The following is a 16,145-nucleotide window of genomic DNA, read 5'->3' on the forward strand; positions in this document are numbered from 1 at the left end:
ATGTTTCGGTCTTGTTCAGTTCTAGTCTAATCAAGCCTACTCTCAAATTAATGAGCTCTTACCGGGGGGAACATCCCTCGATGCTGGAAGGCAGCAGTAAAGCTATGCACTTCTATTTCGAAAAAATGTAAAGCAATATCCTTTTTGGCTTCAGATAAAACAGTGAAAGAAGCATTTTTCATCTTTTAAGGTTTGATTTAATGCTACACTGACTTGCAGGGTTTGTGTTTATTGGAGGCATTTTTCTAGAGAGCTGAACAAATTGCCAATAATTTGAGGGTTAGTATTCTGGTCTCTCTTGGCTCATGGTGAATGAAAAGTCTGGGACAAGGAAGTCTAGCATGAGAAAATAAATTGCATTTATTTTGTGAAGAGGTCTTCCTAAACCCTCTTCAGGCCATACCAACCCATCTTTAGTCCCATCTTCTAAAAGCCCTTCCTTGTCCTTGCCTGAATTTGTTCTGCACTGCCCTGGGTAGCTACGGAGGAGTCCCTCAGCTTTGCAGGGATGTTTCTTGCACAAAGGGAGGAAACTTCCTTTAAAATGTATCATGCCTCAATGGCTCACAAGACCACAGCTGACGGGCTCCTCTGGGGCTGGAATATAGCACAGGCACAGGCCTGTAGTGCCTGAGGGCTGTAGATCCTGGGTTGTGGAACAGCATCACATGGGAGTCCTCTGTGTGCCACCAGATTCAGGTCACCTTGAGGTACTCCACGGTGCTTGCAGCAAAATCCCTACATTTTCTGCAATAACCACTCCCCACAGTTTTACACCACCAAAATCCAAGGCTGGCACAGTAGCACATGCCCATTGCAGTCTCATGTGCAATTCCTATTTGCCCTTCTGTGTGCCCATTATAGAACTTTCATGAATTATCTCAACACGTGCTATTTTTCTCACTATGTTTATCACAGAGTGGCTGGGTCTCACTGAATCCGTGTGTGGTTTGTAGTCTCTTGTAATCTTGTGATTTCAACTGTGTTTTCAGGTCTTATCTACTGTTCCCCATATCCAAGCATTGTGCTGAACCAAGGTGTGTTCTCATATTCTTTGAGTTTCCTATTATATTGCTACTGTAGTTTGACAATATTCCACAACCATCAGTTAATTTTTACAACAGCCCTGGGAGATAAGGCCTAGAAGGATTAAGCCCAAACTTGTCATATTTTCTAATGTGAATCATGTAGGGGCTGATTAAATATCCTGTACTTTGATAGGACTAAAGTAGAAAAGTACAAATACAAACCTTTGTAGTTCCAGGTCTAAGTGAGATCGTAGCATGGTTTTTCTGGTTGGTTTTGTTGTGTTTTGTGGGGGTTTTTTTGTTGGGATGGATCCTTCTGTGTGTCAGGGTTGTTTAGTAAAGGAGGGATTTACCACGAGTGAAGTAATATGGAAAGGTTCCTCTAAATCATTTTTCTAGCATCACATGAGAGGTCCCTGCCACACTCCAGGACAAAGTCAATGATTCTCGTCAGTCAGGGATTAAGGTCCCTCAACCTCACCATCCTCTGTGTTCTTCACCAAGGTCCCTGCCTCATTCACTGTCTGTATTCCATCTCCCAGGACGTGTGAGGCAATGGTCTGGCTAACAGCAGCCTCCTTCAGCACAAACCATGATTCATTTCCTCAATATCATTCTCAAATAGTGCTAGAGGCCAAAATGCCAGACACTACAATTCAGTTCTTCTATCGTCTGCTAACAAAATACCATTGGTTTTGTTTTGTTATTTTGATTTTAGGAAGAAAAATTTTAAAAACAGGGGTTCCCACTGGTGGAAACCTACTGAGTTCCACCTACCCAACCCGTAAGACTGGACTTTGAGAGAAATAAGGTATACTTCTACCTTTTGAGCTAAGAGAGCAGCTGATATCAGAATATAGACAGCATGTTCCTCTCTGGGCAAGTACCGATGGGGGATGAGGAGAATGAGCTATTGGCAGCCTGCAAGGTGGCAGACAGCAGTGGAGAAAATTCAGAAAGGGATATAGTGGCATCTCAAGAGCCTATTAACCCATCCAATCTTTATCCTCTGCTGCTGCTGCTGCTGCTGTACCCCAGCCTGCCTTTTTCTTCTCCTGGTTTCCCACCAGCACCTTCATTTTGCCTCCAGTAGGGTCTGTTGAGAAGTGAAAGACTCCTTGTTCCTTACCCAGTATTGAATGGTCTTGGTCAGCCTCAAAGAGCACTTCCAAATGCTGAAGCTACTGTCTTCAAAAGAGTTTAACAGCTTGAGAATGTGCAGGCAGCAATGCTCAGGGATTTCAAAAGTTCTCCTTTGGAAAGCCATAACCTGGTCCCCAGGTGACATACCCAGCTCATTTGCAAGCTCCTGCTCCAAAGGAAAACAGCACCGCAAGCTTATGGATGAAATAGCTGCAAGAACTGTTTTAAAGTTGTTCACATTATCTTTTCATCATGTTTTAGGCCTTCAAAATAAAGGAGCTATTTTTGCTAGAACATTCCTCAAAATATTCAGGCAAAGGAATACGCCCAGCATGGAAAATTCCAGAGGAGACCATTACAATGGCTGGTTACCAATTCCTTATAGTTTTGCCAAATGCAAAGAGGAAGACACAGGCTGCTGCAGTGATCACTGCTGGTGCCAGCTCCACATGGAATGACACTGGGAGCTGATATTGTGGAGAGGTGCCACACTCCATGTAACTTCTGCTAGTGCTCAGAAAATAGAATTTTTCTCAGTAAATGGCAATGCAACAGGCCACAGTTGTATTTTAAATAAGTGGTTTTGCACTTGCAATGAGCTGTGAAGATGGGGCTAAACAAGGAAATCTGTATGACACAGTCACAGACAGTTATTTCCCAGAAAGGATTGCTATGCTCCAGCAATCTTTGCCTCCTGCAGACCAAGGTCAACAAACAGAGCCTGAAAGCTCAAGGTGAGCTCTCTTCATCGTGGGCTATAAGCAGGGACTGATCACAGGCAAGGCATGTTGGTGAGAAGCAGAATTTAAGCTTATAAAACGTAAACAGGAGTGCAGCAAGACAGATCCTGTGTCAGAAATGACTGGGAACAGGAAGCAGTACAGCCTGTATGCAGGCCAGCACGGAGGTGCAAACATTTGTGGGATGTGGTAAATCAAAATGTCTTTCAGGTAAAAGCCTCGCCAAAATGCAGCAAGTGTTCTTTTCAAATAAAACCTCCCCTTATTTTTCTACCTCAGCCACATAAGCTTTTAATTAGACCATATGCATGGCTTCGTAGGAAGCTCCTTGAAAGTGGAAAGCTCCAAGAAAGCATTTCCAAAGTGAAAGCCATATCAAGTTGCCCTTGTTCACAGCATGCCCTTCTCTAGAGAAAGAAGCAAAACTAAGAGTTCAAAGCAGATAACAAACACCAACACACCTGAAATGGCTTAAGGGATTATTATTATTATTATTATTATTATTACTATGTCACACAGAAGTCAAATGGATTTCAGCTTAGACACTCCAAAGTCCAAGAAAGAAAATCCAGCTGGTAGTACTGTCACATCTCTCTCCTCATCTACCTTCTCTTCACATTTAGTGCTTGTTTTCACGACAGATGTGAATCATTCATACGTAACAGTGCCACTCAGACTAGCAAATATCTCTGGCTCAGCTCACCCTGTGGCCTTTTTATGAGGCTGTCTATCACTCCACAGAGTTGGCAGTGACATGTGGACTGCCACCACAGATCTGGTTCTGATCGTATCTTCCAGTGATTCTGCAAATGAGAACTCCTAATATGGGGCTATCAGCAGACAAATTGCTTAAGCCTAACAATGCCACAAGAAGAAGTGTAAACAACGGGAATCTGCTCCATTTAAGCAATGCACAATGCTTGCATTGTCTGCCCAAAAACAACAACTGGAAGGATCAGTTCTCGGTTTTTAAGCCAGTCTGCTGCCAAAGCAGAATGGGAAAGCACACAAAAAAGGGAATGTTTTAATGCATCCACTGACACCACTTCAAACTGGAGCGGGATCACAGAAAACTCTGGTACTTGGAAAAACCAAATGCTTTGCCCTTGAAATTCTGCCTGTGAAGTAGTTTGGGGAAGACTGGGAGGACTGAGAACAAACAGTAAACAGAAAAACAAGTCACCCTTCAGAGCCTGGGTTTATTGGCACAACCTGAAGAAGGTGCAGTGTCCTCCTGTGAAGGTTGCCTTTCCCCCAGCTGCCACAGCTAAGAGGAGCAGAGAGGGCAGCAGTGCAGACTGGCAGTCCCAGCCTCAGCATCTTTGCTCTTGGCTCTCTCTCCCACAGCACTGACTCTTCCCTGGCTGTAGTATTTTTCCTAGATTAAGTGTGTAGCCTTCTCCATTTTTTTTCTTCTGTCTCTGTTGCTCTCAAAACATGGGCAAAGAAAATTTGCTGACTCTCAGGTGACAAGCTGTGAAGTTCCATCCTCTCTCAACTTATTTATGTGAGTACTGGGGTCAGAAGAAGGGGACCTGCATGGAAGGAATCTGTTGGAAGCTGCTGATATCCAGCTCCAAGGACTGAGAAAGGCATATTAACATTGTCACTTAGATGGCACTAGCAGAAGCTTCATTTGATGCAAGCTGGCCACGATACCTGGACTTGTCTTTCACCACAGATCTCTCATTTGTGTGCTGTCTTTCCCTGTAGTGTTGGTCTCTACTAGAAACGAGGGGGAAAGCGAAGGTCTGGAGAGAACTATTCCACACCTACCCACAGCTGAGATACTTTCAAACAAGCTCCTTTTTTGGCTCCAGAAAGAGGCTGCCTATTTCTTTACATTTGAGGAAGACTGATATTTTTCAGTAAGTACAGCACTCTAAAACAGGGAGAGACATCCACAGTCACAGGATGTGGAGCTTGAAGGACCTGTCAAGGGACAGAAGAAAAGCACCTCAAGGCTTTTTGTGCCTTTCTTATTTTGGTTTGGTTCTTCATTCATTTTGGTTTTTTTCTTTATGACAGGGTGAAAGTCTTGTCACATCAATTAGACACTGACGTTTATCTCCTGTTTATAAACCCTTCCTGTTGCTGCGTAGTTTGAGCAATCTCAGCTTTGAAACAAAGTACTGCAGCTTTCTCCTGAAAGCCATTTGCCGTTCTTGGATGAACATGTCCCACTTTTTTCCCCTCCAAGAGATCACTCCCCCAGAAAGCACAAAAAGCCGTAACCCTGTGCACTGGCAATCTCTTCTTGCTAGTGGAGGAACCGTTGGGAATCCACACTTGTGTGGTCACACCACTCTTCTGTAGATGGAAGAAAGCTACTGGCTCGGAACCATCAGTTATTTATTCCCCATATCCACCCAAAACTAGCATAAGGGTCTCCTCAGGAAATGAACTGGTAGTTTAATGAGAATGGTGATCAACCAGGTGACACTGGTCTGCTGTCCTCCACATTTTCTCCTGCAGTGGCTCTCCACAAGTACATTGTTTTTGACAGGATTTACGTGGGGATATTTTGCTTATGACCCACCATTCCTTACTTGTTACACAGCACAGAGCAAATTCCTGCAAAGTATCGTGAACAAAAACATTCTTAATTGTGGTTGAGAACCACAGGTTGTGACCGCGGGAGGAAATGTCACACGTCCAATGAGTATTTTTATTTTTGTAAAATTTAGAAAGTCTTGTGGATTTATCTATCACCGGGGCAATTTCTTGCTGATTAACTGCACACACAACTTTCATACAGCAAACCTCAAGAGAAAACATGTTGAGGTCAAGAGAAGGAAATGGACTGGTGCATTCTCTGAAATTTCAGCCACCAGACCTTGAATCTGGAAGAGGAAAGCGTTCCATAAAATACTGACTGAGGTATTTAAATTAAAACAAAACAAGTGAAGTCAGAACCCAAAAGACAGCAGGACTCCAGGGGAAGAAAACTGGTTGCTTGATGAATCAATACATTGTTTTCTTTTTGGGAGTCTTTTTCACACCAATAATTTTGCTCAAGAACAAAATGAAACAGTGAATTTCATTGCACAGAGATTGAGGGATTCCAGAAATTATATCATTCCCATTCAGAGCAAAATTTGTTTTCCTTCACATGGAAAATTTTTGATTTGGTAGAAATTAAAAGTTGTGTTTCCCTCATGGATGTGTTATACTTTAATATATAATATAGTATTAATTTTTAAGAACAAATGACAGAAGTTCAAAAGAAAATAATATATCTGACTTTTTTTTCAGGTATGGAGCTAATTTAGGATGTTTCAACATTATTGGAACTTTTTCATTACTTTTTTTGAAATGAAATTCCCCCAAAAGCAACATGAGCTCACAAACTTCACTTTTTATTATTATTTTAGCGCTACCACATTTTACTGATGGGGGAAAAAAACCCTTTCCATCAAAGTTTTTTTCCAATAAACACTACTCCTGAGTCAAGTAGGAGCGTGTCTGAAAATCCCTCAGATGGAAGATTTATTATGTATCATTGGGGGGGAAAAAAAAGCTTTTCAGGGCCAAATTCTGATACAAGCTGGTTTGTGCAAATATACACTGAGCTCCAGCCAGTGAAAATGAGGCCCTTTCAATATACTTTGTGCTCCTAAAAGAGAAGGGTACCCAGTAAAAAGGGTCAGAAACATTAGTGGGTACATATGTGTACGAACAGACATTCTGCTGCTGCTCTTGGCACTCAAGAACAGATTTCTGGATCATTTAAATTATATATATCTTCAATATAAAGGCCCATAGCCATATGATTTTCAGGTATTTTTATTGTCTTCCACTTCTTTAATTTTTTTTTAAACAACTGCTTTTTTTTTTTATCTTATGAGAAATAACTTTATTATCTATGACCAGATATATCAACTAAATTTTGATACTAATTAGCAAGGCCCCATTTGTCAAAAAAATCAACATACGCAGCTTGCCCATCACTCAGAACTTCCTCACAGATCTGTTTTTAAAAATTACTCACTTTATAGAAACACAAGAATTTGTGGGTTGCAGAAGTGCCCAAACCAGCAAAAGGGTTAAGGAAGTTGTAGTAAAACCAGTGTGTTTCTTGAGTATGATCAATTATCCTCGCTACAACAACCCGTATTTTTAGGAAGGTGGTAAATAGAAAGATGCCTGAGCTGCCAAGCTCCAGAAACCCACTCAGCCCAGAGGTTTTCTGAGAATGTCAGTCTGATAACATGGCTTTGCAGACAAAAAACATTGTGATGTGTATCAAAATATTGCAAAGGGCTGACTGCTCTGCCAAAATGAAATCCAGCCCTGAGAGATGTGAAGCACAACAAGCAGGGGTGATTCAGTCCATTCCTATAAACAAGATGCAATGGAAAGAGGTTGCATAATTAACCCACTGCCCTAAGAAACGGTATTTAATACGCCATCTATTTAAAACTAAACTGCTGTCAAAAGCAGCGTTTTTATTTCTCATTTTAATCCTGTTCAAAGCAAATAAAGCTGTGTCTGCGGTGTTGCCCCAGGCAATGACATTAGCTGCTCCAAACGTGGGGGGTTGCAGCCTGATTTACAGCGTTATGGAATGGCCAACGTTCTATTGCTGCTTGAGTGACCTGGCGAGAAACACCCAGCGCTCATCTGGAGCGGGGAGCGACAACGGCTCAGTGCTCTCCTTGGGCCACCTGGATCCTGTTAAGTGCAGGCATAAATCAAAGCAACCTTCACATGACAGAGGCTTGTCCAGGCTGGGACTGGGTCAGACCAACTCCTTCCAGCAAAGTAAAACCGAGCTGCAAAAAGTTGTGGTGTTATTGTTCGCTTCGTAGTAGCACTCGGAGTCATTTCGCCGCAAAAGTGGAGGAAGTCACAGTCCAGAAGAGTCAAACTTGTCTTCTTTCCTGCGCTTTGGACTCATCTGCACCTGCACCCAAATCTCATGGGCAAGTTTGGCCTTGAGCAAAGGCTTGGCTGGCACTTCACAGGTAATGCTGGCACTACCACAGAGGGCAAACTGTTCCCCTGTTTTCATCCCACAAGCTGGTGGCAAAGGCAAGGACAGGACTTAGGGTTCATCAGTTATTAGGGCATGCCCTGGAGCCCAGTGCCTGCAGGGAGAGCAACGTCACCAGTTAGACAATCTTCAGCTTTTCTGATGAGACTGAGATGAGGACTTCTGCAGGCAGTAGAATTTTAAAATAGCACCTGTCTGCACAGAGGAAAGTTTCTAGTTCAAGGATCACTTGATAATTACACAATTTTTACTCTTCTTTTACTCTAGACAGACTGCAGCAAACACTTAAATGACATACAGATTTCATTTGGAGTGGTAAATATTTATCCTTCCAGAGGTCCAGACTCAGCAGCACTGGATAATTGAAGTTATTCCTGTATATACTGGTGGTCTTCACCTACCCCAATGCTACCACATGTTTACTTCAGCTCTGACATGCAAGACCACCCTTCCATATTTACCTTCCATTGTGGCCAGCATGTGAGTGCAGAATGCCAACCACTATGATCCACGTGGAGCTTCTGGCAGGGCTTGTGTTGTGCTGTCCTAAAAGGTAGATTTTTTGTGGTCGGTGGAAGCATGCTTGGCATTTTTTGTATTCAAATGGGCAGAAATGGGCAGAATTTGTGTCTAAAAATGGCAAAGTGAAAGGTAGGAGCACCAGGTAAAACTACTGAAAATAAAGAAGTGTAAGTGCCCATTAACACATTATGTGTCTTCACTGTTGGTGGAAAAGGCTAAGAATTATCTGTAGAAATCCATTAAAAAATCCATCTCCTGCTGTGGAATTCTGCTTTGTGTTTTACTGGCTCCTATGAAGTCCTTATCACCAAAGTATAAACCATTTCACTTCTGAGACATCATAAAATTGCTGCCATTGAAGCCCTGGTAATTAAAGCCTGTTTGAGACCACAGAGCTTGTAAGCTGCATGAGAAAATTCCTAAAGCCATTTTTTACAGAGTTCTGATTAGAAACTCTTTCCAGATATGGGCAGATGAAATGTTCTAGAGACAATCTCAAGGCAATCTTAATTCATGTTACATTGATTTACTGGGGAGCTCGCAGCTCAGAATAGGCTTTGATGGCAATATCTTATCTCCTTGAATCTGATAAACTCTGAGGACAGATGTATTGCTCCAATTAACATAAATATATGCTGCAGATAGAAAGGAGGAAAATAACAAGTCTAAGAAAACAGGCCCTCCTTAATGCCACCTCCTGTACACTGAGCACTGCGGGGCCAGGCTCCATGCTAATTGTAGGACCAACAAGCAAGTTCCAAGGCAATAAATGTATACTGGGAGGCTCCACGACATGTCTGAGCTCTTTCCAGAGGTGATTTTTACACTTCAATTAACATCTGTCACCAGTCTCTTCGATCATCTCTTCTTGGGGAAGCTTCGCTGTGGCCTTGCGTTTGGTGAGGCCTGCGGCAAAACTGGAATCATTAGATTGGATTTCTGAATTGCTGGATTGGAGTGGTTTTGCTGTGTATTTGTGTTAAAGGTCCAGGCATTTGGAGAAGAAACTGAAGATATCTGTGAACTTCTTTACTGTGCAGGTGACTGAGCACAGAACAGCGCTCAGAGAGGTTGTGGGGTCTCTTTCCCTGAGCTGTCCAAAAGGTGTCCAGACACAGTCCTGAGCAGCGTGCTCTGGGGACTCTTGTTTGAGCAGGGAGGCTGGACTAGATGACCCCCAGTGGTCCTTCCACCCTGACCCACTCTGTGGTGAGACTGCATTCCTGCAGAGGTCCGTGCTGTCCTTTCAGACCGTCCTGAAGAAAACTGTTACCCTGCAGAGGCTGCTCTGGCAGAGCAGGTGTCCCATGGTGTGGGAGCTGTCACTCTTGATTTTCATATCTTGAGTATCCCAAGCACAGGTTATTGGTCTAGGTCTTGGACTTGGGGGGAAGGTGACAGAAAAGGGAGGGTGGGAACTTCACTGAGAGCACAACAACCATCTGACCAAGGCAAATTAACATAGGCAAGGCTGTCCAGTCTCTGCAAGTGTCTAGTAAAATAGCTGAAGCACTACCTGAAAAATGATTGCTGATGCCTCCTCCAACACCAAAACCCTTTAAAAAGTCTTTTTAGGGCAGTCAGCAATGGTCAGATGTTGCTTCTTGGAGCTATCACTCAGAACCATGCAAACACAATCACGCCGGGAGTTGCTCTGTCCAACTCGCTTGACAACAATAACACGAGGGTGAAAAGCAGAGCATGTCCAGGTGACTGGTCAAAGGTTGCTTCTGCCATGCTGTGTCATGGGGCAGGACACAGAGAAGTGCTGCTTCTCACGTGTCTTTCTATCACCTGACAATGGGTGTTCTTTGTGAGGAAGCGTCTGCTCAAAGTAAAAAAGGAGGGAGAAGGGATCATGAAATAATGTGGTAATTCCATAAAATTTCTCAGGCACCTAGCTTGGCACAGGCCCAGTGCCAGTCAAGAGTAGAGGGAGGTTTAGCAGAGCTGGTTGAAACCTGGGATTTCCCTTTGAAGACAGGGATATTGCAATCTTCTGACTATTTCTTTTTTCGTACCTTACCGGAAGATTGAAATTTCCTCTGAAACTGAAATCCTGAGTGATTTTGCCCTGGTATCATCAGAATATCTTATTTGCAAAGATTTGTTTCAAGGTGCCTGCAGTCCTCACGAGGTGGCAATGCTTCGTGTCTGTGGAATTGTTTAGAGTTTTATAAAAACACAAATTCAACGGGAATCTTTTGTTTCCATCAAAATGGTGGTTCTCGGTAACTTCACCCTGAAAAAACCAGTCTGTTTCCTTTTCAAACCTAGCTTTCCTTCATTGAGGGAGTACACTCTGCTGGAAAATCCCAAGGCCATTTCCAGTTAAGCCTGTGCAGAGAAGCCTTGCAAGCACTCACATGTTTGCAGGAGCCTCGCCATGGACATGGCATGGCAGTTCCAAGTTGTTTTATCTTTTGTCTAAATATAAATAGATGAGTGAATATCAGTAATTTCCTCTGTCCCTCTCACTGTAGGGGGTTTATCTGTGTGAGGGAAGGCTTTAGGATTAGGGCCAGTCATCAGGGCTGTTTCCAGGCTATCTGCTCAGGAAGGCTCATGAGCTGTTCAGAGATAACACCGTGTTCATACTTGGCCTGATCAGCCGTGCTCCAAAGGGCATCCCACACCAAACCAAACTGCTTTAAAGAAACAACAGCTCCGCTGTTCGCTGCCTGCTGCTTCTGGGGAAAAATGTGAGTTTTCCCACAAGGCTGAACTGACTGCAAGGGCCTTTTCCTTCCGTTTGGCTGTTTGGGCCAACTTTCCATGTCTTTCATTCCCTGCTGATTTGGGACCTGCAGGTGAGCAGAAAGCTCCTTTTCCCCAGAGACCTGACTAGCCCAGTAAAACTGGAAGTTGTGGATGGTTTCTTTAAGAGAGATCTCCTGGATTTTCACGCCAGTTTACAGGAGTTTTTGCTCTTGTTGGCCATGGTCACTGCCATTATCTTTTCCCATAAGTTTTATCAGTGTTTTCCTTTTCATCAGAAATGTCTTCTTTTTCTCCCTCTTGATCTATGGTGGGTCACTCACCTACTAAATATTCAGCAAAAAGGGGTGAGCATTTACCCTGATGAACTTGGATCCACATTTCTTCCCAGTTCCTCTCCTCATATGACCCCAGTTTCTTCTTTCCCTGTCCAAGTCCTATAGCTAAAAAAAACAACTCCATCAGAGGGGCTGGCTGACACAACCAGATAAAGACGACACAGCTCATAAGGGAAACTTGGAAGGGAAGCCCTAAAGTTTGATTGCACTACACAGGGAACTAAACTTGATCAAAATAAAATGCACCCTTCCAAAAAAAAGGGATCCCAAAACCCCACAAGGATTAAAACCTGCACTTAAGCTGGGCAGTTCTCTGGCTTGGTAATGCCATGATTTAGAAGTTTGCTGAGCTGCAGCTATTTGCAGTTGTTAGACTGAACCATCCTTTCACCTCTGCAATCTCATGCAGTCCCTCAGCATTGTGGGGATGCAGGCAAACCACAATAAATAACTGAGCCTATATTTACAAATACCAGCCACTTCAAACAATCTGACCTTTCTTGGGGATTCTGACCAATCTGCAATGGAAGACAGCTGATACCTTCCAGGATTTTCCATGGTTAAGGCATATATATAAAAATTTTTGGCTGTTTGTATGTGCTCCAAATGCTTTCTGGCTTGTTTTATCTGGCTGTGACACTTTGTTCTGTGGTTAAAAAATGAAAGTAATGTCCCAGTTAATGATTTTAGATGAAGCCCATTATTCTCGCAGCTATTTTTAAACACCATGGAAGGCAAATCAATCTAACACACCTACAAGACTAATATTTTAATAAACTAATAGAGACAGTGGGCCAAAGCCATGGTATTTTTCCTCTGAACTCTTGTTTTTAAATGAAACCCTGTGAGGTTACCTTGGCATTCCTTTGCATGAAGAAAGCAAAACCTAAAAATAAATTGCTGTGGCTGTCTCCTGAATTTTGTCTTTGACTTTAAATAGGAAACAAAACAGAAAATGGCTTCATCTTCCTAATTAGCAAAAGCTGAGGAAGGATGTTCCTGCAGAAGGTATTAAATGATTATGAGGTTTCCCCTTCTTCCACACACCTGTTAAATGGAATCTGATAATGCCTCTCTCTTATTAATATCTTATGAGAAAAGTCAGAGGGGATGGCTTCTTGATCAAGAGATATGCTTACTGCTATAATTCATTCTGGAACACAGAGTGAACCCTGCCTCTGTGAGAACCTGAAGACATTGACCCCAGGTTCAGCCACTGTAACCAGAAAAATAATGAGAAAAGGTAATAAAATGGGGGAAATGATCTGGACTGTGGCTTGGTTCCTAGCTTTGCTGGAAGTTGCACTGAAATTTCAAGAGGATTTTCAAGACAAAAAAATTCCAAAATATATTCAGAGAGCAGAAACATATCTTGGTCTAAAATGCATTTTAGACTTTCACCTGACTAAAATGCCCTGTCTTGGGGTTTGCTCTCCTCTTTATTTTGTCCTTTTGCAGCTATAGACAAGTTTCCTGCTGCTTTAGTTAGTGGAGAGATGCTCAAGAGCACTAATCCTCATTCTCTAGGATCAATATGTCCGGTCTGAGCCTGCAAGATGGATTTCCTGTCATGTCCTTATATCAACTCTTAAGTTGCCCAGAAGTAAGCAAAGCAGTCTGATGGTGAAAGAGTATTTGGTGATTTGCTGTTTTAGAGTAAAGCTGGAGTACATGAAATTATTGCCACATTAGCAAGTGTCCCCAAAAGTGTGTTGTCTTCAAACAAGGAGATGCTGATGTGACGTTTGAAAAGTCTTTCACAAGTTTAAAATGCAATAGGTTTGAAGGACATCAATGAGGAAAGGTGAGGAAGCACTCAAGGGAAAGGGGATCAGCTGGAATACCTCCCCACCTCCCTGCATGGCTTTCCCTTCTCCCCAGTACAAGCAGGCAAACTCTTCCTCATCTTCCAGGGAAAACTCACAGAGAGCCTCAAGTCACCCCTGAGCTGAGCAGTCCACAGCCAACATGGACACTTATTTCTTATTTCTTATTTCTTAACCTGGCTCTTCCCATCCGAGCTGCACTTGCTCACAGCATGTGTTGTGTTGAGCACGTGAGTGGCTGTGTTCTTACACTTTACAGTGAATAAATGATATTTTCAGGTGCGTTTCTCAGGCACAGAGCTGTCCCTGCAGCTCAAGCAGGAGCTGTGGCAGGGAGCACAGAGCAGACCCATGACTGGCATTACTGGTGCTCACCCCATTAAAGGCAGCTGTTAGAAAAGGAGAGTTACTGAATGTCAATTAAAATGCTTCCGTGATTTAAGTGGGTGACTTCCATGCACAGCTCTGTAACGCTACACCCTCCGTGTCCAGTGAACAGCACTGCTCTCACAGAAGCCCCTAGTAGGTCAATTTATGCTACAGCATTGACAGTGACCTTAAGGAGGGATCATTAAACTATTCTCCTCTCCTGGGATCTATAACTCTATCTGCTCTCTCTGCAGGAGAGGATGGGACAAGGTGAGGAGGGAAGGAGCAGCTCATTGACCACCCAGAAATTACTTTGTAAGCCCTGATTCTTCTCGGTGCTCGTCCTAGGAAGAAAAGTGAGAAGTTAAATAAAGCAGGTGCTGTGGTACCTGCAGGGGGTAAGAGTTTCCCAGTCTCTAGCAGCAGAGCCAGAGGGATCTCGTTCCTGGTGGAGCAGGCAGCGCTCTGCACACTGGACTGGGGCTGGGTGCAAGGGATGCTCCTCCACTGCCACTGCCACTGCCACTGCCACTGCCAGGGGGACAGCAGGGCCCTTGCTCTCACAGAGCCACTGTTGCCACAGGGCTGAGGCTCTCCTGGCCCCAGCAGCCAAGGCCAGCACCAGCCCCCGGCAGGGAAACACGGCAAAGGGCTGGGAGGGGACGTGCCCGGAGCCAGCCCCGCGCCAGCTGCGCCTGTTAACTTACGGGAAAGGAGGACTTTTGTCACTTGTCTCATCTCAGGCACACTGCGAAGCTGAGCTGAAAGCTTTTAATGGTCCCTTGACTCCGAGCCTGCAGATACAGAGAGATAGAGAGCATAATAAACTTTCAAAATATGATCTAACTGCATAACACATCAAATGTGTATCTTAACTGTATCCAGTGGAGCTGAATGGAAACAAACACACCATTTCAAACCAGACCACACACAGCAAGATAGTGCACATGACTAATTTTGATGACTGATTTCATATAAATAATGTACCAAGATTAGTAGATGCACTATAATATCTCTTCATTCCACTCCTTTAATTAACTTTTCATTGAGAATCCAATTGAGAGCGGCTAATAAAACATTTGCTTTTTGCTCCTTAGATTAAAAATACATCCTGTCCTTACCAAAAACACGGAGAGGTTGCATGAAACTTGGGAAAATGGCCTGCTTGATGCCATTCAAAATAGTGCCAGTGTTACAGCTCTTAGCTGTGTGGCAAAGGAAGACAAAACAGGTGTAGATAAGGAGTGGAAAGAGTACAGTATTATGGTTGCTGCACGTTGTAAATTGCTATGGGAACCAAACAGTTTTGTTCTAGATCAGTTTTGCCACCTACACAAAAGGGGAATAAGACACAGATAACCCTACAGCTGAGTTCTGTTCTTCTGATGCCTAGCAATGTTTAAATGAACTCATGAAGGAAGTGTTGAGTAGTGAAAGACAAATGACCTTTTCCATCTGGGAAAGGTCTTAAAATCTTAAAGCTGCAATGCCTATGTTTGTCAAAAGAGAAAGAAGGGAAAATGCAGGTGAGGGAGAGAGAAGCCAAATCCCCACTGTCTGAATTCAAAGAGGATGGCAGGATTTAAAAGAGCTAGTGACCTTCAGGAAATTGATCCTGGTGTTGATGGATCGCTATATGTAGGATGCAAACTAATAGGTCAGCTGCTGCCTCTTCAATGTATAAAAGGTGAGATTTCCTATGCCTCCAAAGACAGAAACTTTAAATGGCTTTAAGTGAAGTAATTTTAACACTTATTACACCCTCTCCAGGGATTTTCAAACTATTTTGCAAATAAGGCAGGCAGGTAGGGCAGAAAAATCCTCCCATCCTGTCATTACTGATGATAAACCCGATACAGAAGGATGTGACATGACTTGTCCCAAAAAACCTCTCTAAGAGGGACCCTCATTGCTTGCACCTCAGGTATGCGATTAACCACCAACCACCTCTCCCTTTTAACAAGTTTCGTCAGCTTTCACATTGGAACTCCACAGAACCACAGATTTCACATATTTTTTTAATACTAAGCCACCAGTAAGTCCAGGTTTACTTAAAACAGTGCCCAGGGTCTCTTTATAGGTCTATAAACCTGTGTGGAACCTATTTGTGACCTTGGGCTGAGATTCAAGTTTTAAAGGAAGAGTGAAACTGAGGCAATTTTTTTCATTACTTTGATTTTTGCACTTAGTCCTCATATTCTGCATTTGAATGTGCCTGAAGGGCTTGCATGGAAAGCAACTTGCAGATTTCCAAAGCCTTTTTCTGTTTCAACCTTGGTCCCAAATTTTGACTCTTCTAAGTCTGGCAGCCTTTCCATGCAGAATTTGCAATATTCACATCTTGGATATTGTTTGGATTGGACTTCCAAGATACATTAGCACTCAAAGTCAGGTTTACAGGCTCCATCTCACACAGGTACAGCCCCTCTGTCACACCATGGTGTGGGACAGCAAAATCCTACAAC

The sequence above is a fragment of the Coloeus monedula genome (genome assembly GCF_965178545.1).
Source record: "Coloeus monedula genome assembly, chromosome: 16".
NCBI lineage: Eukaryota > Metazoa > Chordata > Aves > Passeriformes > Corvidae > Coloeus > Coloeus monedula.